Source organism: Argentina anserina, chromosome 7 (genome assembly GCF_933775445.1).
Source record: "Argentina anserina chromosome 7, drPotAnse1.1, whole genome shotgun sequence".
Classification (NCBI taxonomy): domain Eukaryota; kingdom Viridiplantae; phylum Streptophyta; class Magnoliopsida; order Rosales; family Rosaceae; genus Argentina; species Argentina anserina.
This window is the reverse complement of record NC_065878.1, coordinates 14,793,259-14,816,689: the sequence shown is the minus strand read 5'-3', so window position 1 is coordinate 14,816,689 and position 23,431 is coordinate 14,793,259. Positions and strand designations below refer to the sequence as shown.

General features: G+C 38.5%; 2 pseudogenes; one reads left to right on the top strand and one right to left on the bottom strand.

Annotated features, from left to right (window-relative positions):
- Positions 1-4,654: 4,654 nt before the first annotated feature.
- Positions 4,655-5,222, top strand: LOC126803980 (3-hydroxyisobutyryl-CoA hydrolase 1-like; annotated as a pseudogene).
- A 10,746-nt stretch (positions 5,223-15,968) lies between these two features.
- Positions 15,969-17,941, bottom strand: LOC126803944 (putative UDP-rhamnose:rhamnosyltransferase 1; annotated as a pseudogene).
- Between the last annotated feature and the right edge of the window lie 5,490 nt (positions 17,942-23,431).

Here is a 23,431-nt window from a genome sequence, read left to right as displayed (position 1 = left end):
CCGACATCACGGGTCGATCAAAACCTACTGGTGGCCCTCATGCACCTTAACCCTAATGGCTTGTTGCGGTACTATAATTAGCAGATATATATACTAATAATGAGTCCGCCTTTTAGATCTCTTCTGATTAAACATAGTTGAATTATGCATGTCTTTTTTGTCGTTTGGCAGCCGAAGAACAATCCGACCCAGAACCTATTTTTCTAACATGTAAGAAAACTATGGTATAGCATTTCGAATTCTTGAACCCCTCATATTCTGATATGCAGAGAAGTTTGCAATGTCAGTGATATCGATGATTAACTAAGTATGGAGTCACGACGAGTTAATTAAGTGAGCTATTGAGGGCTTGAGGCATGACTGGGGGATCGAGTAAAAAGATGCTCTCATTAGTTATGAAAGTAATGAAACCCAAATACCCAATGTGCCAAAAGAATATAGTTATATAGATGATCGGTTCTGGTAATGTGCGTACGTATAAGCATAATTAGAGACGAGATGCTTGAAAAGAATGCGACTATTATAATTTGCCAGTGTCAAAATTAAACATTAATTCTGACTTTTTTTAATTAGGGAAGGCAAGTTTGGATCAATCGATCAATTCACTACGCACATGCAGCATCTGTTTTGGACGATCAATCATGTCCGAAACGTAAAGGGACAGTAAAAAGGAAACATCCCTGCTGACAACCCGTGAAAGAGGTAGAGTTCTTGATGGAACATGTAACTTTGGCTTCTAGCATACTAGGCAACAGAATAATGTAACTGGGTTTGCAAACTGATATAACTACAAGAATAGTTAGAGTACTATATTTTCCAGCAGAAGATGGCAAGATGCCCTAGAAAGAGACTCCAAATTTTCACGAGCGTAGGATATACACCTCACGAGAAAAGTCTCTTGGTACAAAACAAAAGAAAACGTCCAAAGCAGTAGTATTCCTCAGTGGAGTTTTGGAACGTGATTGAGAATAAAACCAAGAACACTTTCACTTCACGCCCTAAAAGTTCTTGCACATGCATAGACTATGTTGTGCGGAAGTCGGGTGATGTTAACAGAAAGAAATGCCACTCCGTAATTGGGAGCAAGCGAAATAAACTGTCGATGCTGCTCAAATTGTGGGTAGATCGATCAATATAAATACAACAAGTGCAATCAAGTGCTAAGCATGCATTTTCTCATCTAAAGCTCTAATGCGGTTTCTTTTTCTATATGTCGGTCGGAACAAATGTTCCTGAATATGGATGAGAGAAACATGAAACGGATAATAAGTAGTTGCTAAGTGTATGAACTGTCAAATTAAGACGTTAAGAATAAGGTGTAGGTTCGTCTGATGGAATGACAGATAGTATTTGTCTAAAAACGTGCATTTGACAAATGATTTGACGTACTGTCTCGTCTAAATTTTATACCTGATTCACTAGCTGTATATACCACAATACTTGTCTTTTAAGTTCCTCGATCAATTTAGGTTAATTATTAACTAGTTCTCAAAGAAAAAGAAAAAAAAGAAGGAAAATAGGCATTTAATCAACAGAAGAGAAGCATCTTTGGGCATCCATCGTGGTGGTAGCTAGAAGCCTAGCACAGCCTTGTGTGGTGGAGACTATAATTCATTATCCAAACGACCAGAACCATCCCACGACTATAATCCACTATTGCAGCTTTTGTAGAAATATCCAATTATGGGTTTTTGTTTGCCAATGTTAAATTATGTTAGTGTGCAAATTAGTGGAGCACCGACCAGAAGTATAGATTGCCGTCCATTTGCATCGGACCAAGTTGCCAAGGAAGCGTGACATGTTTACTTACATAAACGAATCAAAAAATTGTTTTCGCTAGTTGCAGTAGAGCTTCAATTCTCATTTTGTCATATTATGCAGATCAATGTATCATTTGGGAGCCAAGACAACCGATAGTCTCAAACTTTCAATATCCTCAAACCACCTTAACTCCCAAAGTTTCTGGTCGACACTTCCAAATTTAGCCAACCAATTCTCAACCAGTACATCCATGCCACCAACGGCTGCAATCGGCGAACATCAAATAGACAAATACCCACCGGATTGTGGTAAACTCTTTTTCCCATAGTGGAATTACAGGTAGACTTTGATGGAATTTGTGGGCTTTCAAATATATTTACAGCTAAGCCCAATTTCAGTTTAATCAGCCCATACTTTTTCCTCAATTGATGACAGCGAGGTTGGCCCATATTTGAATTATAGCTGCTGTTAGTGACAATTTCGAAAATCAAAGCTAAACCTAAAGATGGTGTGAAACTGTGAAATATGAAAAATTAGTAGTGAACAACCTCACGATCTTATCAATGAAGAGGTGAACACACTGGCAGCGACGTGAGACAATACAATGGATGGAACCAATAGCCTCGCAGACGAATTTGGTGGGTGTCATGATCTCCTGCCCACCAAATTTGGCCCATAGGCCTTCCATCATTTTTTAATCAGGCGGAAATTGAGTCTGACAAGAGGCCTCATATCATTTCGATTACTGAAACACCATGCACCACCCCGCAGCTGTTTCCAATAACTTACTAGCCTCCAAACTTCGTTTGTCAGGTATAACCTATCGTTTATCTCATGCCATGCAACTACCAGAACCTACCTAAGTGATCGAGTTCTAGAGCGCTCGATCCTGGAAGAAATAAATCAAAGAAAGGAAGCACCCTGAGACAGACCTCCCATGAAGAAAGGTACGTGTTGTGTCAAACCTTACGTACGTACATAATTAAACTCCCATATGTACTACATTCTGCACCCACCACATTATCTATCACTATCACAAAACACGTCGCTGAAACAATTCCGCTACACGAATTACCTGAGTTAGAGTTACATGCCTACATGTAACAACTCCCACTCCTCCATTACAATTAGCCATGCACATCCATACCCGCCAAAGGAAATAACTTAATACCAATCTTCTATTTTATTTATTGTATGGTAATTTATATATTTAATTTCACTTTATAGTTTTGTTAGGAAGAAAAAAAATATAACTCCCCGTTATTTGTCACTAGTCTCGTATTCATGTAATGCACGTGTTTTCATTTCACGAGTTGCGAATTTGTAGAAATTTTTTTTCTAAGAAAACACTTAAAGGTAATTTCTTTATGTAATTGTGTTTAATACAAATGATAATTTTGTCAAAGTACATTGGTTAAACATTTGTGTTTTTCCATAATTATTTTTTTACCTATATGTCATGGTAAGATTATATAGAAACATATTTGAAAGTTCATAATTTGATGATTTTCTTGGGTGCTTGCTATTGTAATGTCTAATTTGGAATATTAGATGGTTATATGAGTCACATGAAGTGTAAAATTTGCTTTAAATTGTGTGTCTGATCCAAATCATAAGAATAAATAAGGAAACAATGTGAAGAAAAAAAAAGGAAAAAAGAAACATATGTTGACCGCCCGTGTGAGGCAATCTATGCTTTTAGTCAAACTACGGTGGCTAATCCCTAATTGCACATGATGCGCATAAAATGTTGTACTAAGAACACACTTTTAATTGCTTCATCCAAATAGGAATTGTTGAGGATTCGGATTTGCTCACCAAGAGCACTTTGGTGGTCATATCATCTGCTGATGACATGTGGAAGTGATCACCAGCATCTTCTACTTTTGTTCATCATCTTCTACTTCAGATTTGCAGAATTGTAGGATGATACTTAATACCAAAGAACGAAACCGAAGTATGGTATTATTTTGCATCCATAAAAGAATCAACTAAATGAGCTATAAGAAACAAACAAAATAGAAGAAGATCGATGACAAAATTAACTTAATTTAGTCTGAGCGAAACCAAATTTGGTTTTCTAAGTTTCTATTTTGTTCTTCTTCCTTTTAAACCTATAGTATATTTTTCTTTGATTTTTTTTAATTTAGCCTTTTATCAGTAGTACTGTAATACAATACTATGTTTTGTAATATACAAAAATCCTTTAAAAATGTGTTCTTGAATTAGTACCGTATATTGGTAAAATGATCTTAGTGTTGCTATATATATATTGTTATGTTACTAGTAAAACTATATAAGGGAGAAATTGTTTTTGGTACATTGATATGGGTGGGGAGCCCCATTTCCATTTTTCGCCTAAAGCCCGAAACAACTCAGGGCCGGCCCTCACTGCACTTCGACGGTAAGGAAGGAAAATGATGATTGGTGTTGGGTCATAAAACTTGACGTACTGCTTATACTGTACTTTGTTTCTATTAACCAATTAATAACTAGTTAATAACTACATCATAAGAGCATTATTATTGCTTGCTTTCCATTTTCTGATAATTACATTAACAATGGTCAGTCATTTTTATGAGTCATCACACATGTAAACTTCATATTTGGTGGTGATATGACCACCTAAGTGCAGAGCTAATAATCCAAATGTTGATCACAAGTAAAAGCGTGTCTTTTTTTTTGCGTACAAAATTATAAATTGTTCTTAATTGGCACCTTATGCATATGGTGATTAGACTAATTATAAACAAGCATGCAACACTATTGCATTCTCTAATAAGTATTACAACGAATTCAGTGTCCCATCGATCACTTCATCAGTGTGTCTTTATAAACTAGCCAAAACAGTTTATTGCTCATTGAGCATTTCCCATTTTTCACTAATCATAACATGGCTTCCTCGATCTCAGATCCTCACTACCACGATCCAGAGATTCTGGTACGAACGAGTAATCGATCCGTGACGACGTTGACACTCAACAGGCCACGAAAACTGAACTCCCTCTCAGTTCCTATGCTCTAGCGGTTGTCTGAACTGTTCCTCCGCTGGCGGCGACGTCGCATCTGTTGCTCATCATCTCTACAATGGCGATATGAGAGCTGCTTTCAAATCTTTCTCAATTGCTCAATTGCATACACCTTAATGTACTTAGTGGCAACAAAGGCTACACCCCAGGTTTCATTTCTCAATGGAATGACCATGGGGACAGCCGGACAGGGGCAGGTATTTCAATACACGGTAGCTTTCCAGTGGCAACGGAGAAGACGGTGTTTGCTATGCCGGAAGTAGCTATAGGAGGGTTTCTGATGTTGGTTCCTCTTATTTTCTGTCAAGACTTCCTGGATTCTTTGGAGAGTATCTTGGTCTTACAGATGCTAGATTCGACGGTCCAGAAATGCTTGCTTTGGGTCTAGCAACTCACTTCGTTCCCTCATCAAAATTGGCTTCATTAGATTAAATCATCTACATAAACCAACACAACTAACCTGCCAACTTGACTGGTTCTAACGAACATAGAGTCACCAACACATCTCTTGATCCCTGAAGCAAAAAGGAATGGCCTGAGCTTGGAATACTGCGCTCGGGGACACTGTTTCAAGCCATATATGACCTTATGAAACTTGTAAACAAGTTTAGGATTTGATGCTTGGGGATGTCCAGGTGGGCGTTTCATGTAGACTTCTTCCTCCATTTCTCCATGTAAGAACGCGTTCTTCACACCATCTGAAATACTGACCAACCAAAATTAATTACAACTGACAAAAGAACTCGAACATAATTCATCTTTGCCACAAGTGTAAAGGTTTCTTTATAATCCACTCTAAAAATTTGAGTAAATTCCAAGCAACTAAACGTGTTTTTACACCTCTTTATTGTGCCATCTAAGTGAAACTTCACTTTGTAGATCCACCTTGCACCTACAACCTTATTCCCTTTTGGAAGATTAACGATGCTCCATGTTTGATTATCATGTAGAGCCTTAAGCTCATCATCCATAGCTTGTTACCATATTGGAGATGAATTTGCTTCTTCAAAAGATATAGGCTCAGTAATCTCATCAAGTTTGGTAAGGAAAACATGATGAGCCTAAGATACCTTGTCTGCAAAAATGGCATTGCCAATTGGATGCCGAGGAGTAGAGAATTAGAAACCTTGTAGCCTAGTAGATTGTTTCCTAGTACGACTAGGATACATCCTTTGTTGAATTTCTGCTGGTTTTTGTAAGACCCGAAATTTCTAATATCGATTACCGACACATTATGACTAATTAATCGACATTTATGTGAAGTGTCGAAAACGTAGTTTAATACGTCAATATTAAACTACACGTCGTCACAAACTCAGAAATATCTTTGGAATATTTTCAGATGCTCGGTGTTTGTTTCTACAAATTTCTAAAGTTGTGTTTTATTTCAAAAATAATTTTCAGTTTTGGGTATTTGTTTTCAAGATTTTAAGAAAAAGTCCAAAATATTTTGCTCACCGGGGCCCAAAGCCCGAGCCCATTTTCTCTTCCTATCTTCTCTCTTTCATTTCGCGAAATCCTTTTCTTTCTTCTCCTCTATTCTTTCACCGATTAGCACCACCACCACCTTCTCCTCCTTGCAACGTCGCCATCCGGCAAGGAAGAACATATGCAATCCCACCATTTTCACATCTCCTTCTTCTTCCATTTCATATCATTCTCCAAACAGCTTGTTTTCTGCTTGATCGAAATAGAGGCAGTGAGATGCCTTGGGTGATTTTTTTGGCGAGCTCTTCAGCTCCGGCGAGCTTCCTTGGCCACGATTTGGTGAGACCAATTCTTTTGTTTCAATCCAAATTTCTTCTCCCTTTCAATTTCATCAATTTGAAGCTTAACCTAATTTCTCTTTTTCTGGGTTTCATCACTGCCGTGCCTCCACAATCGTTTTCTTCCTTCTTGGCAAGTTGAGAGCTGCAGCAACCAACCCTTCTCTTCTTGGGAGACTTTGGAGTAGTAGCAGTTGTAATATTGTTGAATTCGACTTTGTAATCTTTCTTGCTTTGTAATCTTGAATTCGACTTGCTCTGTTGTTGTGGACATTGTGGTGATATTGTTTGTTAATTTAGGAGTGTTAGAATATGATTTTGTGGCCGGAAACATGATTGGAGAAGCATAGGGTGAATTCCCCTGTTTTTACCCTTTTCTGTGGTCATTTCTGTTTTACCGCAGTGTGAAATTACCAAAATGCCCCTGACAATTTTACTATTCATAACTACAGTTTTACTGTTTATTGTTTTACCATTTTACTTGTATGGTTTAACATAAGTTACCTTTTTACTTTTACTCAATGATTTTAACAATGTTACTTTTACGTAAAAGTAACTTAGTGAAAACCCAACTTATTTAAAATGGCGACAATTAAACGTAACGTTTGTAACAACTAATGTTACTTCTGATTCTTACCCAGTTTGAGGATCGAGAATCATTTAACTAAGATTCTGTCAGTAATAAAATTAAGTCATTGATATGATTAGACTGTGTTTAGATTTTAAACATGCTTAATATCGTTTGATAATTATAATTAAATTATTTTCAAGTCATTCGAGAATTAGTCGAATTTTGGTCAAATATGGTGAACTTAATCAACTCCTGGTCAACCTAGGAAAAACTAGGTCAATGTAAAGTCAATAATTGGTTTTCCTGGTCAAACTAGGGAAAATGAGTGAGTAAACTTATTTTAGATATTGCACTTTGATGTTGTTTCTTTTATACCTCATGAACTCAGACTTGATGTTATGAGGATCATTCAGAGAATTGGAGCAACAACAGCAGCTATATGTTGGATTTGAGTATCGGCTGAGATTCTACACGTCATTCCAGGTAGGGGAGCTAACCCTCCTATGTTGATTTGGCCTACTTAAGTTCATAGTCTAGTTCTCAAGAAGAATTATTTTAGATCCATTAAATGTTGTGAAAACCCGAGGCTAGACACGTTTTGAGATATTAATAGTAGTTAGACTTATTCGTGAGAGGGACATACTTGATAGTGTATGGGGCCCGAAAGTCCGGCAACCCCTCAGTGTAAAAAATCGTACACTTACAGAGGGGTTGCCGAGGGGTTGAACATGCACATAGCACACACAACCAAAGATTCAAAGATGATCAATGTTTATTTTCCTTCCTTAAGCACCTCGAAAGGAGATTTGAAATTTAAAACCCTACTCAGTAGTTTGTTTATGATATATGCAGCAATGTGTATAGCTTGTGACCAAAATCATTTAGGCATTTTTTTTTGCACCATAATGGATCTTGTCTTCTCCAGCAAGTCTTTATTCTTCCGCTCACTCACTCCATTTTGTTATGGAGTTCCTACACAACTTATTTGATGAAGAATGCCTTATTCATTAAGGTATTAAGTCATGATTTTAGACGTATATTCAGTGCTATTATCTGATCTCAAGATGCATATGTTAGATGAGAAATGATTTTTTACGAAGTCGTTGAAATTTGCAAAGCTATTCGCAACCTCATTTTTGGGTTTAAGTAAGTACATAAATGTAGATTTTGAGAAGTCATCAATGAATGTGACATAATACTTAAAACCATCAAATGACACAGTTTTTACAGGACCCCATACATTTGAATGAACAATTTCAAAAATACGAGTAGCTCTAGAACCTACAGATGGAAAAGGCAGCCTAGTAAATTTTGATTTGTGATATGTTTCACAATCATCAAGCTGATTACAAAAAAAGATGGGAACAATGCAGATAACACAAGAGTTGAAAGGTAAGCTAAACGTTGATGCCACATAAGCTGATTTAGGGAAGATGTAATACAGTGCACGTTTGGGGGAGCTTATAAGCTCTTAGCTTATAAGATGAGGAGAAAGAATCGTTTGGTAAAGACACAAAGAACTGACTTATCTTAAAAGCCTGAGTCATCTATGAGGGATAAGCAAAAGTTAGTGGCTCTTTCCTTATAATTATAAGTCAGTGCGTTTCCGTTTCGCGAATTAAGTGAAATTTTAAAAATGACATTGGGTACCCTTTGCAATGGCTGAAAATTACTAGCTTACCAATATAAAAGCTAAGCTGAACTAAAAACCTATCTCGCCAATTAGAGAGTGCCACCATTTCCATTTTGTTTCGTGGTAGTCTCCTGGTGCACCTCCATTTCTCACTTCTCCCTTTCGTTTTAAGGTTTGCAGCTGCTTAAGAGGTAAACAACTCATTTCTCCCTCTTATTCCTCAATTCTTCTCTTTTTGTTTTTGGGTTTTGATTAAAGATTGAAATTATACATGGGTGAAATCTAGTATTCTTTGAAATTGAATTCTTACATGAATTTTTCTGGGTAAGTGATGACTATGTGGTCAGTGTGAATATTAAGTTTATTAGACCAAAGAAGAACTTATCTGTAGCGATCCTAAATTCTGAACAGTAAAATTTCAAAATTTAGATCACTAACACTCTAAAATAACCTCAATAATGAAATTACATTACAACAGCTGAATATCCAACATCGAGTTTCAACAAACAACTTGATTACAACTCAAAACCAAACTCACTATTTACAAGAAAGTAAAAAGTACAGTTCGACAAATCTCATGAAACCTCACCAAAACTAAAAGAAAAACTGGGATAAAAAACAACTCTCAGCTATCACGCTGCCGGCCTGTCTTGTCACAGTTAATAAGAAGTACCTGCAACACTACCCACTGTGTCACGATCCCGAAATTTCGAATGATAAAAATTCTAATTCGAAGACATGAAAACTCTAAAATAATCTCAAATATATTGAAATCATCTTACAACAACAGTGTATCGAAACTGACTTCAAAGTACAACTCAATCGACTCGAATAATACATCACGAATTTATACACTCAAGTTTTAAAACAATTGGAAAATTAATATTCACTCAATCCTCACCAAAAACAGAAGAATGAAACCCTTAGTCCTCCGTGTAAATTCTCCGAGCCTGCTAATCCTCACCTGCAGAACTATCATCTACAACATTGATTTGGTACACCAGGATTTTAAAATACAAACCTGGTAAGTTTTTCAGCCCGTATGAGTAAACCAACATTTAAACATACATCACTTATAAAGGAAATGTACAATCAACATTTTTTTAAAACATGTGTACTCATGAGACTCGGGCAGCCCACCTGGTTACCCGTAACAAATAATATATGAAAATATGAGTACTCATAAAACCCGGGCAGCCCACCTGGTTACCCGTAACAAATAACACAATAAAATATGAATACTCATGAGACTCGGGCAACCCACCTGGTTACCATAATGTCTTTTTAAAACATGTGTACTCATGAGATGGGCAGCCCACATGGTTACCCCTCATGTAGTACAACAGACAAACTAGAGCTCTAACTGATCGTAATCAATACACGGCCAAGGCTTGGTTCCGATTTACATGACATCATCGTCCGAAGACCAGAAAATGTTTTAACAAGACTCAATATTAAAACCACGACAATATATATCAATTCATGGATGATATATATGCACACCACAAACAACACGTACAATATATATTAATCCACACATGATATATATACACACCACAAAACAAGAAAACAATTAGTGAATCCTGCGGGAAAGCCGAGTTCAGGAATTCACATATAACAAGAAGAAATAAGAAAAGAAAAATGTAATCCCTACATAATAACCTAGTTCAGGAGATTACACTGCACATAAGAACAATTAGTGATTCCTGCAGAATAACGTAGTTCATGAAGTCACTTTCAAACAGATAAATCTAAAAAAAAAAAAATCATACAACATAGTTCTTAACCATTAACCCTTTTAAAAATCATAACAATAAAATCATGTTTTACTTACCCGTGGACCGTAGTCAATCAAGTCCATGTATTTTCAAAACAATTATATTTTTAGAACGATTTTAAGGTAGGTGGATCAAGAACCCTACTAACAGGTACATCAACACTAATACAATGTCAAAACATCCAACCTTGGGCCGCCACTATGCGAGATACACACACTCACAAATATTTTACCATCAAGACTGCCACTAAAAGCAGAACATATTGACACTCACCACATGCCACTGGGCGAAACCATACAAGCGCAACATCATTACTACTTACACCACTGCATTCAAACATCAATAACACCGGAAGGTACATTTTTTCTTCCCTTCCGGCCAAACAAAACACACATACACTTCAACTATACAATTATCCTCCATAAACCTCCAATTTACCGAGAGGTACATTTTATTCTCTCTCGGTCTCATCCTCCACAATCAATATAATTCAACAAAACGCGCACAATATCTCAATGCGATACATAAAATATAACAACACATAAACAATAGAATTATATGCACAATCTCATTATCACTTAAAGGTATATATATATATATATATATCAACATATATATATATATATATATTTACTAATCTCACAACATACAAGTAATCAACGCATACTAAATACGAATACGTCTAGTTACCGCCAAAGGTAAGTAGCTTAACGTGAGGTTTACTCACATTTCCGCTCCCGCTAGCAACTTATAACCTAAAGTGAGATTCACTCACTTGGTTCAATGAACTCCAAGTACCTAAGGGACACAAGTTTCACTTAGTAAACCACCAAACCGGGAATAGTCTAACTCCCGAAAACAACCAACAACAAATTCAACCTAAAATCACCAAACCTTTAACAACAACTAACTTACTTAGGATTAACCTAACGCAAGCAAGTGACCTATGTAAACGCTCATATCGACGAGCACATCACAATGGAGTAAACCATTACTCCGAAACATGACCCAACACACCGCCAACAGTGGCGGCACTACCACTATTTCGGTGACCACAAATGATCACCAAAATTTACCACCACAATCTAAAAAACATTTCCAACAATTTTCTAGTTGAAAACAAAGTCTAAATCCAAGCCTAAACAGTCTAATCGACGAAGACCATAAAATCAGCACTATTCACAGACCCTAGAAAAAGAAATCGCCGATTCTCCTTGTGTGTTTCAAAATAGATAAAACTGTTTAGAGGGTTGATACCTACAAGCTTCAAGACATAAGAAGAATCACCTTGATTGGTTACCGGAGGAGGGAGTTCTTCTCACTTCTTCAAAATGGGATATCTGCTTTATTCTTCATTTATGGGCTTCAAACAGCTTGAATCTCTCTCAAACACTAACTCAGATGAGTAGGAGACGAAGAGACGGTTCCAACACCACCAGTCTCACTCAATTTCGTCGCCGGACGACGACGATATGGTCGGAGAAAGATCCGGCAACCAAGAGGGAAAAATCACGTAAACAGTACCCGAGATTGAGTAAACAGTAACCGAGCTGATTTTGGAAAGAAAAAAAAACTGATTTTCTTAATTTCTAATCTCCTCTCCTTCCTTTTATACACATCCCAAAATCAGCAACCAAACTTATGTTCCTAACAAGTTTCACATACGACATCCGATTAAAGCATGTCGCGCGTCTACGAACACGTATTGACGAACTATACGACTTTCACGAATGAAGTTTTCTGAGATTCCTAACGGATAAAAAGTCAACTCTTGACCCCTCACGATAACGTTTCCGAGTAAAAATCGCTCAAACATTTTCGTTTTTTTCTCTCGTACTATATAATTGGATCACCACCAATTTAAATATCTCCGAATAATATTTAAAAAATAATTATAAATTTTTGGGATAGTACACACTACATCATTGATTGGTACACCGTGATTGTAAACACAACTCGATCAGCTTCAGAGCTGGTATGAGTAAACCAATATATCTACTCAACAACATCACAACATATTCAACAATATGTAAGCAACACCATTAATTCCTAGGAAGCACGAAAACGTGCATACACCCACATTTCCCGCTTTCGAAGCGGAACCACTCCGGAAACTCGACGGAAACGTCCGAAAACGCGCCAGAAACGCCCGAAAACGCCCAGAAATGTGTTTCCAGAAAAATGTGTTTCCAGAAAAATGTGTTTTAGAAACGCGGAGAAAACACGAGTTTCTAAATTGGAAACACGAGTTTCCAAAAAATAAAGGTTTTTATGTTATTTTTTATATTTTAAATGAAGTACTAGACATACTTTCGTCAAGTCAAATGAGTTATTTCGACATATTTTTAACCTCCAACCGAGTTGCCGACCCTCCTTCTCTCTTGTTGATACCTAGATCTCTTATTATATTTGTATTATTTTCGAATGTTGAACACCAAGTTATTTGAGATTTTGAGTTACTTAAACTAAAAATTTGTTATTATATTTATTTTTTGTATAATATATAATTTTTTTTATTTCGACATTTCCAAAACGTACCCGCTTCCTAAAATTTTTGAAAAACACGCTTCCGCGTTTCTAAACGTTTTGCTTCCACGTACCCGTACCCGATTCCGTTCAGCCTAGATTAATTCACAACAACATCATCACATTGTCACCACGACAACAACACGTATAACATCAATATCTCACTGCACTCAAACTCCACAACACAAAACCACCAACCACTCAGACTCCATCAACAACCACAACAACAACAACACCCTCAACAACCTAGGCTGCACGGAAACGGATACGGGTACGTGGAAGCGAAACGTTTGGAAACGTGGAAGCGTGTTTTTCAAAAAATTTAGGAAGCGGGTACGTTTTGGAAACGTCGAAATAAAAAAAACTAAAAATATATATAAATTATACAAAAAAATAAATATAATAATAAATTTTTAATTTAATTAACTCAAAATCTCAAATAAAAAAACATTAAAAAATCTTTATTTTTTGGAAACTCGCGTTTCCAAAACTCATTTTTCTGGAAACATGTTTCCGGGCGTTTCCGGCACGTTTCCGGGCGTTTCCGAGCGTTTCCGAGCGTTTCCGGACGTTTCCGAAATGGTTCCGGAGTGGTTCCGCTTCGGAAGCGGGAAACGTGGGTGTATGCACGTTTCCGTGCTTCCTAGTCAACAACTTAAGGCAAGTAAAAGATAACATATTACCTCACTCCCTATTCACACAACACAGGCGTAATGCACAACGTCATTACTCTCAACATTCTTAGGCCTAATGATCTCCTTCGCCACATAGGAGGGATCAACGATCTCATACCCCACACAGGAGAGACCGAAAACATCACACAACATAGGTCTCCTTCACCACGCATGAGAGACCTTAACCTACAACTACAACGTTGGTTGCCAAACCAATGTCCTCATCAAGTCACACATCTAACTCACATACCACATCACACTGACAACACACACCACACTACAAGATCCACTCACACAAGAAAGAAATGCAAGAAAAAAAATAGTGAATCCTGCATAAAAGCATAGTTCAAGATATCACTCAAATAAACATAAAAAGTATAATCTCTGTATTAGTTTTAGTTCAAGAGATTACACCTTAAAAAACACAGAATATTGATTAGTGATTTATGCATAAAAGCATAATTCAGGAAATCACTAAACATACAATAAGAACAAAGAAATGAGAAACCAACACTACAACCCACAACATCAACACAATGATACTCAACATTTAACATAGTCATTGACCATAAACCTTTTGAAACCACTTTATAAAATTTCATTTACTTACCTATGAACCGAAGTCGATCAAGTTCATATTTTTGAAACAAAACATATTTTACCACATTCTTCCTTGGATTGATCAATAGGACATAAAAAATCCACAACCCATTTCAGCAATAAATAACTTTGCAACTGTGAAGAGCCTATGAACAGAGCATGTACATAGCACATTTGATAGAGGAAATGTAATTAGACATAACAAGCTTAAGTGTTAACCAATCACTAACCAACGTAGCACATTTGTTCCAGGGATGTTAATATGGATTGCATATGCTAAGCAACGTAGTACAAAGAGTATTAACAAATAACAAGGTTCTAAAACTCGCTACTCGTTAGTCGGTCGGCCGGTTGGTGACTAGCGAGTAGAGAAGTACTCGGATTCTAATTTCTACATTTTTTTATTTCTAAAACATATAATCTAATATATAATGTCCAAAATAATAAAAATAGTCCATAAAATATTACAATATTTAAGAGATAATAATGTCTAAAAAATAAAAAAACCATTAGTCCATTACAATAACATAAGTAATATAAGCAAACCAAATTCAATTTTTGCAAACAATCCCAAACATATGTAACTATGCCTCAAATTCTTCTTCTCCATATCCATCTTGTATTTCCTCCGAATCCGACTCAAAATCAGAACTCAAGTCATCTATTTCCTCTTCATCATCGGATATAAAATCATCCTCATCGAGTAAATGAATCAGGGTTGAAGGCAAACGACGTCGTTTGTTTTTTTTTTTATTCTGACCGAGTTGGCCGAGTTGTACCGAATACTCGGCCGATTTTCTTCCCGCCGAGTAGAGGCACTGAGTAGGTCAAAATCGCCTCAGTAACCAGCCGAGTACCGAGTACGTGAGTACTCGGTCGAATTGACCGAGTTTTAGAACATTGACAAATAAGTATACCAAAAATAGCAATGTGTAATAAAAACAAATAACAAGAAATCAAGCTGGGAGCACAGAGGAGATCACTTCAGTTCGCTGATTCTTTTCTCTCCCCCAATCCCTCACTTCTGAACAACACACTCAAGTACACATGGATTCAATACAGAACAGCATATCATAGACTAATCGTACAGATGAAAGTCATTTCTGGAATTACTCAAGGAATTTCAGTAACGATCGCGACTAACAATCTCATAATACAGGTAGATATATCTCCTCAATAATATGTAATCCGAGAAGATACTTGTCTTCATTATATTACTCAAAGCATATGCCAATCATCAACAACAAAGAGATCCAAGGAGTAGTCATTGGTTCTACTTGAGCTTTCAGTCAGATGCCAAGTAATAACTAATAAGGATGTCAATTAATGCAAAACGCAAGACTTTAAATAGTAAATGAGATAATTGAATTCAAAGTAGCACAATCCATTTAACATACATTACATCAATCAATCAAATTGAAAATTTGAAATCATAAAAGTGAGAGAACCTTTGTGTGGTGAAATCAATGGAGCCCGGAGGTGAGGGTGGGAGGAGTGTGGCGGAGGGCGCGGAGGACTAGAGACCGAAGGAGCAGTGGGTGGTTGGGCAGTGGCTTTCGCACGATGAGAGAGAGACGAAGGACGAAGTGACGAACGAACGGAATGATGGGTGACGGAGAACTAATCCAATCTGCCTTTTCTCTTCTTCTTTTTTGCGTTAGCTGATATGTAGTAAATATTTTAATCCCAAAATTTCCGCATGGGCCGGATCTGCTCCTGTCGCCACTCATGTCATGCAAAATTCGCTGGGACACTTTTGAACAAAGCAAAAAAAATATCATGCGAAAATAAAAGATACCGGGACCAAAATTATAATTCTGCTTTATTACAAATTAAGGTGACCAGCTACATAATATTCTTGCACTGATCACCACGATAATTACCACCCTGTAGCGTTCACAGTTTGATAATGCACGAATTGCGATTTGGATAACAATGCACTTCTTACCTTGCTACTTTGACATATTGTTTAGGAAGACCTTTCTCTACCATTAGTCTTGAGATAATCAACAAATGCACCAAGGTAGTGGTCTTCCTGCAGCTTCTCATCTCCAAACACAGCTGCAGCTTTCCTTGCATTGATCCTCAGCTGCTCTCCTTCCTCTTCCACCATTGCCAGCCTCAGTGATTTTGCTATGTCATCTCCAGTAAATGACCCGTCTTCTTTGCGTTCCACTTCAGCAGCCAGACCCTTCTCCACTAGAAGCCTTGCATTCAGAGGGTAACACAACAAGGCAATGCCCAAATTGCAGAGTTTCAATCACAGAACCCCAGCCAGCATGAAACAGAGAGCCCCCAACTGATGGATGCCCCAGAATTTCGATTTGGTCCACCCATCCCAAGCAAACAAGGCCTATCTTTGATGTTCTGTCTACAAAACCTAGAGGAAGAGCCTCAGCATCAGTGCTGGCCCAATTTGGTTTTCTGAGTGCCCAGAGAAACGGCAACTCTGAAAGCTCCAGACCATGAGCTATCTCATACACTTGTTCTTTGCTCAGCTTACACTCACTTCCAAACCCTACAAACACAACTGACCTGGCCTTCTGCTTATCAAGCCACTTAAAGATCATATCATTCCCGATCTCCTTTTTGGACTTCTTTGGAGGTAGCAAACCTGTGGGAATCACAGGTATTCCGGTGAGCTTCCCGCACAACTCCAAGTACTCTCCTTCAATTTCATTGCAACTACGAACAGCTAGTACTTCACTTCCTGACACAGTCTTGGCAAGCCTTGCAGCATCACTTATTCCTGAACGATTCACAGTAAAAACGCCAGCATGCCATTGAACGGCCTCAAACTTCTTTAGTGCTACCATAGACGGAAAGGGAACCCATTTTGGTGGTGAAGTGAAGACTTCCGATGACGGCGGAACATGAGTTGTTCGGGTGAACCACAGAAGACATACTTGGCAGCAGAGAAAGGAGAGAAGTAGACAAGAGGAACACCATACCCTTTGGACACGTCAACCGCCCAGTGAGCAGCAAAGTCGACGATGATCCAGTCCGGCAGATGATCAGCTATGAACTGCTTAAAGGGTTGTTGTAGAAGATCAAAAGCAATCTTCAAGTCGTCCATTTTCTCGAAAGGTATGTCCACCGTGGCCTCGGCGCCTTCCGGAAAGTGGCGATCAGCGCCCAAAGTTTGCAGAGGGAAAGACACGAATGTTATGAGAGATTGTAGCTCTGGTGGGATTTTGGGGAGCCTTTGAATGATTTTTGGAGTAGATATGAAGGAGACATGAATCTTGGCTTTTGCTAAGGCTTTCGAGAGTTCAATTAAAGGAATGATATGGCCAGAGGCAGACCATGGAAGAATCACAACATGAAGCTCTTTTGCCATTTCTAGTTCCTGAAACTGGAGAGTTGGTCAGGTTGATAGCTTGAACTATATATAATTGAGTGATAAAGATGTGGTAAAGTAACAAACCTCTGCAATTAATTGTCGGCACGTACATATTGGTACCAGAAGATCTACATCTGCAAGTGCTTAATTGAACTTTTGTTTCGCTTGGTATTTCTGCCCGATTTGAATTTTGCTCTAACTGTTTCAAGGCTTGGGATTTTGTTAGCTTAAATCAGAAGAATACGAAATAAACTTGTCACCAGTCATCTTATGAAAGTCATTCACATGTCTCTTCAGTTGGTATATTTATGATAATGAATGCACTTGATTTAGTAGTATAAATTGACTTCCACGACTACGACTGCTAAGTTATGTGTCTGGTCCCAGTTCAAAAAAAAGTTACGTGTATGGAAACAAAATGAAAATATCGTGGACAGAATAATTCCACACAATTTTGGACTAACAAAAACGGGCAGCCTTAATCACTGTGTCGGTATCTTTGCCAAAATAGATTACTGCATTACTTTCTACCGACGATGTGGGAAAGAGAAAATATTTTTACCCAAAAGTCACATGGAGAAAATGCAAAAAGAAAAGATGTGTTAAATAGAGGAAATTAATACGGCCGGGTGGTAATGGTAATGAAAGAGACAGTTCAATGTGACTTTAATGATGGCCAAAACTATGGTGATTGTAATGACTAATGAATAATCGGTATGAAACTGACACATTAAGGAGATATTAATATAATGAATAACCGTTAGAATAAATGAGCAATGGTGGAGAACATATATAAGTACACATGAATGATGTCATGACGATCGTAAATGTAATTTAATGGAGAATGAGAAATTCCACTATATAAAGAGGGAATTGGGCAAGAGTTAAAGACATCTGATTCTGATTATTAGAAAGCTATTCAGATTAGAAACGTTTTGACTTTGACATTTAAGGGTTTTCGTATCCCTCTCTTGCTAAAGGTCAATCACCCGAGTCAAAGGAAAAGAAAAAACGAACGACAGTCTGCTAACAGTTCCCGCCCACAAATATATATTTTGGTGAGTTAAATGCCCTTGGGGAATTTTTCATCACCAACAGACGATCCTAAGCTAGCTGCTCAGACGGGAAGTAGAAGAACATGAGTACATGACAATCTAGGCTAATTCTAATATGCAAAACCTCACATTCACTAACCTATTCCGAGTATTCTGTGGACTCGGGAGCTATAACAAGAGTCTCAAGTAACAAGAGCAGGGATCCTGTGCGTAATTATGATGCATCCTCCAAAATGAGATTTTTCCAAACCAGATGGGGAATTGGAAGAGACGTCCTTTCCCGGACCCACCTTCGAACTGTGATATATAAGTTGAATTGAACAGATTATTGCTTAGTGATTCATTTACAGATTACACTTCATTATATAGGCTAATTCTAGCACTATTCTACCTACTAATTTCCACCAACTATTCCACTAATTTCCACTAACTCCGACACTCTCCCTCAAGTTGGTGCATACATATCAACCATGCCCAACTTGCTAAGTGAATCATAAAAGGCCTTTTTAGACACTCCTTTTGTGAGCATATCGGCAAGTTGCTCTTCTGTAGAAACAAAAGGAAAACTGATGATCTTCGCGTCTAGCTTCTCCTTTATAAAATGACGATCAACCTCTACATGTTTTGTACGATCATGTTGCACCGGATTATGGGAGATATCAATGGCTGCCTTGTTGTCACAGTACATCTGCATAGCACATTCAGGCTTAATACCCAAATCTTGTAGCAAACTTCTAAGCCATAACAATTCGCACACTCCCTGAGTCATACCTCTGTATTCTGCTTCAACACTAAATCGTGCTACCACATTTTGTTTCTTACTCTTCCATGTAACAAGATTACCTCCAACAAAGGTAAAGTACCCTGATGTGGATCTTCGATCTGTAATATTTCCAGCCCAGTCTGCATCTGTGAAGCCACAAATCTCGAGGATATTGTTGTGATTAGAAAACATTACTCATCTCCCTGGAGCTGACTTCAAGTACCTCAAAATCCTCACAACAGCATCCATGTGATCCACACTCAGATTATGCATAAACTGACTCACTATACTTATTGCATACGCAACATCTGGTCTGGTATGTGACAAATAAATCAGGCGTCCAACTAGTCTCTGATAACGAGTTTTGTCAGTGGGCAGTTGATCTGGGTACTCTGATAACCGATGGTTTTGCTCAATAGGAGTATCAATTGGAGTGCAATCTAACATACATGTCTCCGTTAGTAGATCAAGGATGTACTTCCTCTGACACAGATAGATACCATCACTTCCCCGGGCTACCTCAATTCCTAAGAAGTACTTGAGTGTACCTAGGTCCTTCATTTCAAACTCTGTGGCAAGTTGTTTTTGTAATCTGTCCACCTCAATAGTATCATTACCAGTAACTACCACATCGTCAACATATATGATTAGAGCTGTTACCTTCTCTTGTTGGTGTTTGAGAAACAATGTGTGGTCTGAATTACTCTGCATGTAGCCAATTTTCCTCATGAATTGTGAGAATTTTCCAAACCAAGCACGAGGTGACTGTTTAAGACCATACAAAGACTTTCTTAATCTGCATACGGAGTTACTTGGAGAAGTGGCCACATATCCAGGCGGAAGATCCATGTATACTTCCTCTGTTAGTTCTCCATGAAGGAATGCATTCTTAACATCAAACTGCCTAAGTGGCCAGTTCAAGTTAGCAGCGATAGAGAGCAATACCCGGATAGTGTTTATCTTTGCAACAGGTGCAAATGTCTCATCATAGTCTATGCCATATGTCTGGGTGAACCCTTTTGCTACTAGGCGTGCTTTATACCGGCTTACTGACCCATCTGGATTGTGCTTCACTGTAAACACCCATCGACATCATACAGTCTTCTTGCCATATGGTGGAGGTACAAGCTCCCAAGTATTGTTCTTTTATAATGCTTACATCTCTTCCTCCATTGCTTTCCTCCATTTTGGATCTCCCAATGCATCCTGCACTTTGTTAGGTACCGATACAGTAGATATTTGATTCACGAATGACTCATATGACTTAGATAATCTTTTGGTAGATATAAAATTGGCCACCGGATACTTGGCTTTAGTCTGAAGGGTAGGTTCATATTTTTTTATGGGTTGACCTCGAGTAGACCTATTTGGCAAAATATATTGTCTACTATTAGCCTCAATAGAATGACTAACCTCAGATGAGTGATCTTCTGTACCAGGAGAGCTTTGATCAGAGGTATAAACAGTAGTATGAGATACATGAGGGGCAGTTGTGTTGTCAGCTTCTGGTGCCTGAATCTCTTGAGTGACGACCTCCGGTGGTGCCTGTGTGGTTGACACATTGGTAATCTCAACGGAACTTGTTACCATATCGACTGGCTCATTTGTCTCCCCCTCTCCATGATACAACTCTTCAAAATAGGAATTCTCCCCCTGAAGAGCAGTATCAGAAGAGGAAAAGTAACTCATGTCCTCAAAAAAGGTAACATCCATAGTGACATAGTACTTCCGAGTAGGAGGATGATAGCACCGGTACCCTTTCTGATGGCCTCCGTACCCAACAAACACACATTTAACTGCCCGGGCATCCAACTTAGAACGCTGATGTTGTGGAAGATGAACAAAAGCGACACAACCGAAAACACGGGCAGGAAGATTATGAAAAAAAGGTAATGAGACATGAGATGCAAGCACCTCATAGGGAACTTTCCCTTGAAGAACACGAGATGGAAGACGATTAATGAGGTGGGCGAAAGTAATGACAGCATCACCCCAAAGGTATTTAGGCATGTGGGCACTAAAAAGAATACATCGAGCCATATCAAGTAAATGACGATTTTTTCTTTCAGAAATCCCATTTTGCTCAGGTGTGTAAAGACACGTTGTTTGATGAACAATTCTGTGTGTCTTAAAGAACTCCTGAAAGACATGATTCACATATTCCCCCCCCCCCCATTATCAGAACGAAGAACTCGAATGGTGGCATTATATTGGGTTTGGACAGAGGCATGGAAGGTACGAAAAGCTGGAAAAACTTCATCTTTATTTTTAAGAAGAATAATCCATGAAAGACGTGTGCACTCATCAATGAATGACACAAAATAACGCATGCCTGAGACAGTAGATTCTTTAGAGGGTCCCCAAACATCAGAATGAATTAATTCAAAAGGAAGAAAACTTTTAGTTGAAATACTAGGGGAATAAGTTGATCGATGACTCTTGCCCAAAACACATGTCTCACAACATAAACAAGACTCATCCACATTAATAAACAAAGTGGGCATGGATTTTTTCATAACACTAAAGGATGGATGCCCTAAGCGACGATGCCATAACCAAATTTCACTTAGCTTGTCAGAAGTAGAGAGTAACGCGGTCCGAGACTGTCCCCCTGGTTTTTCCCCTGCGTACGTCAGATCCATATAAAACAACCGGCCCCGCAAATACCCCCGACCAATTACTCGTCCGGTGAGAAGATCATGAAATATCACATACATAGGAAAAAAGGTCACAGAGCACTGAGCGTCAGCGTTTAGTTGGGGAACAGATATCAAATGATGAGATAGAGCAGGTACATAGAGTACATTGTGAAGTTCTATGGTAAGAGTAATACGAACAGACCCTGTCCCTACCACGGGGAATGGCTCACCATTAGCATTAGTAACATAGGGTACGGGTGGAGGGGATAATATGGTAAAATAAGATTTGTCATAAGTCATATGATCAGATGCACCAGAATCAATAATCCATGTATCAGAACTACCAGAGTGAGAAATATTGAAAGCCATACCAATTAAAAAAGAATATGTCTTTGGTGCACTTGCACTGACGGTGAGGATGCACAGACAAGGAAAAAGACGACTGGTTCTTACCGGACCGGGTCGGGTCGTGTGGACCGGGTCGAGTGGACGGGTCGGGTCGTGTGGACGGGTCGGGTTACACGCAGTCTGGGCTAGGTTGTGTTGGGTTGCAGTTTGGGCCGGGGCGGGGCGAGCTGTAACCGGGTCGGTGCAGAGAGACCGATCTAGGAAACGCTTCGGCGAGGAGCGGCGACTGAGGACGTCCGGCGAGCAGCGGCGAGGAGCGGAGAGACTACTTCGGGTCGAGTGCGAACCGGAGGTCATCGGGTACATAAGATCACCGGAGATCGTCGGGTTTGCCCGATGTCGGAGAAGCTGGGTGACTCGTGAGGGAGCCGAACGGGAAGAGCATCGGAGGGCACAGGGAAGGAAGCCGGAAAAACGGTGAGGCAGCGGGTGAGTCGAAGGCAGAACCCGGCCGGAAAAAAATAGGAAAAAATCTCAGAAAAAACAGAGCTCGAAGGCTCTGATACCAAGTTGAATTGAACAGATTATTGCTTAGTGATTCATTTACAAATTACACTTCATTATATAGACTAATTCTAGCACTATTCTACCTACTAATTTCCACCAACTATTCTACTAATTTCCACTAACTCCGACAATATATCTACCAATCTTTGTTACACCTGCTTTCCAAATCATAGATGTTTGGTGGCCACACTTAGGAGCATGAGATTTTCTGTTCCCAAACATGGCAAAAATAAGCTTCACAAGGTTTCTAAAACAATAAAAGCTAGCATTAGTTTTCATCCATGTTCCTATTTAGCTCCCTTGCTATTTGCTAAGACAAACAAAACCATGACAAACAGGTTAGTATCCAACACCCACATTCACAAAAACTCTTCTCTA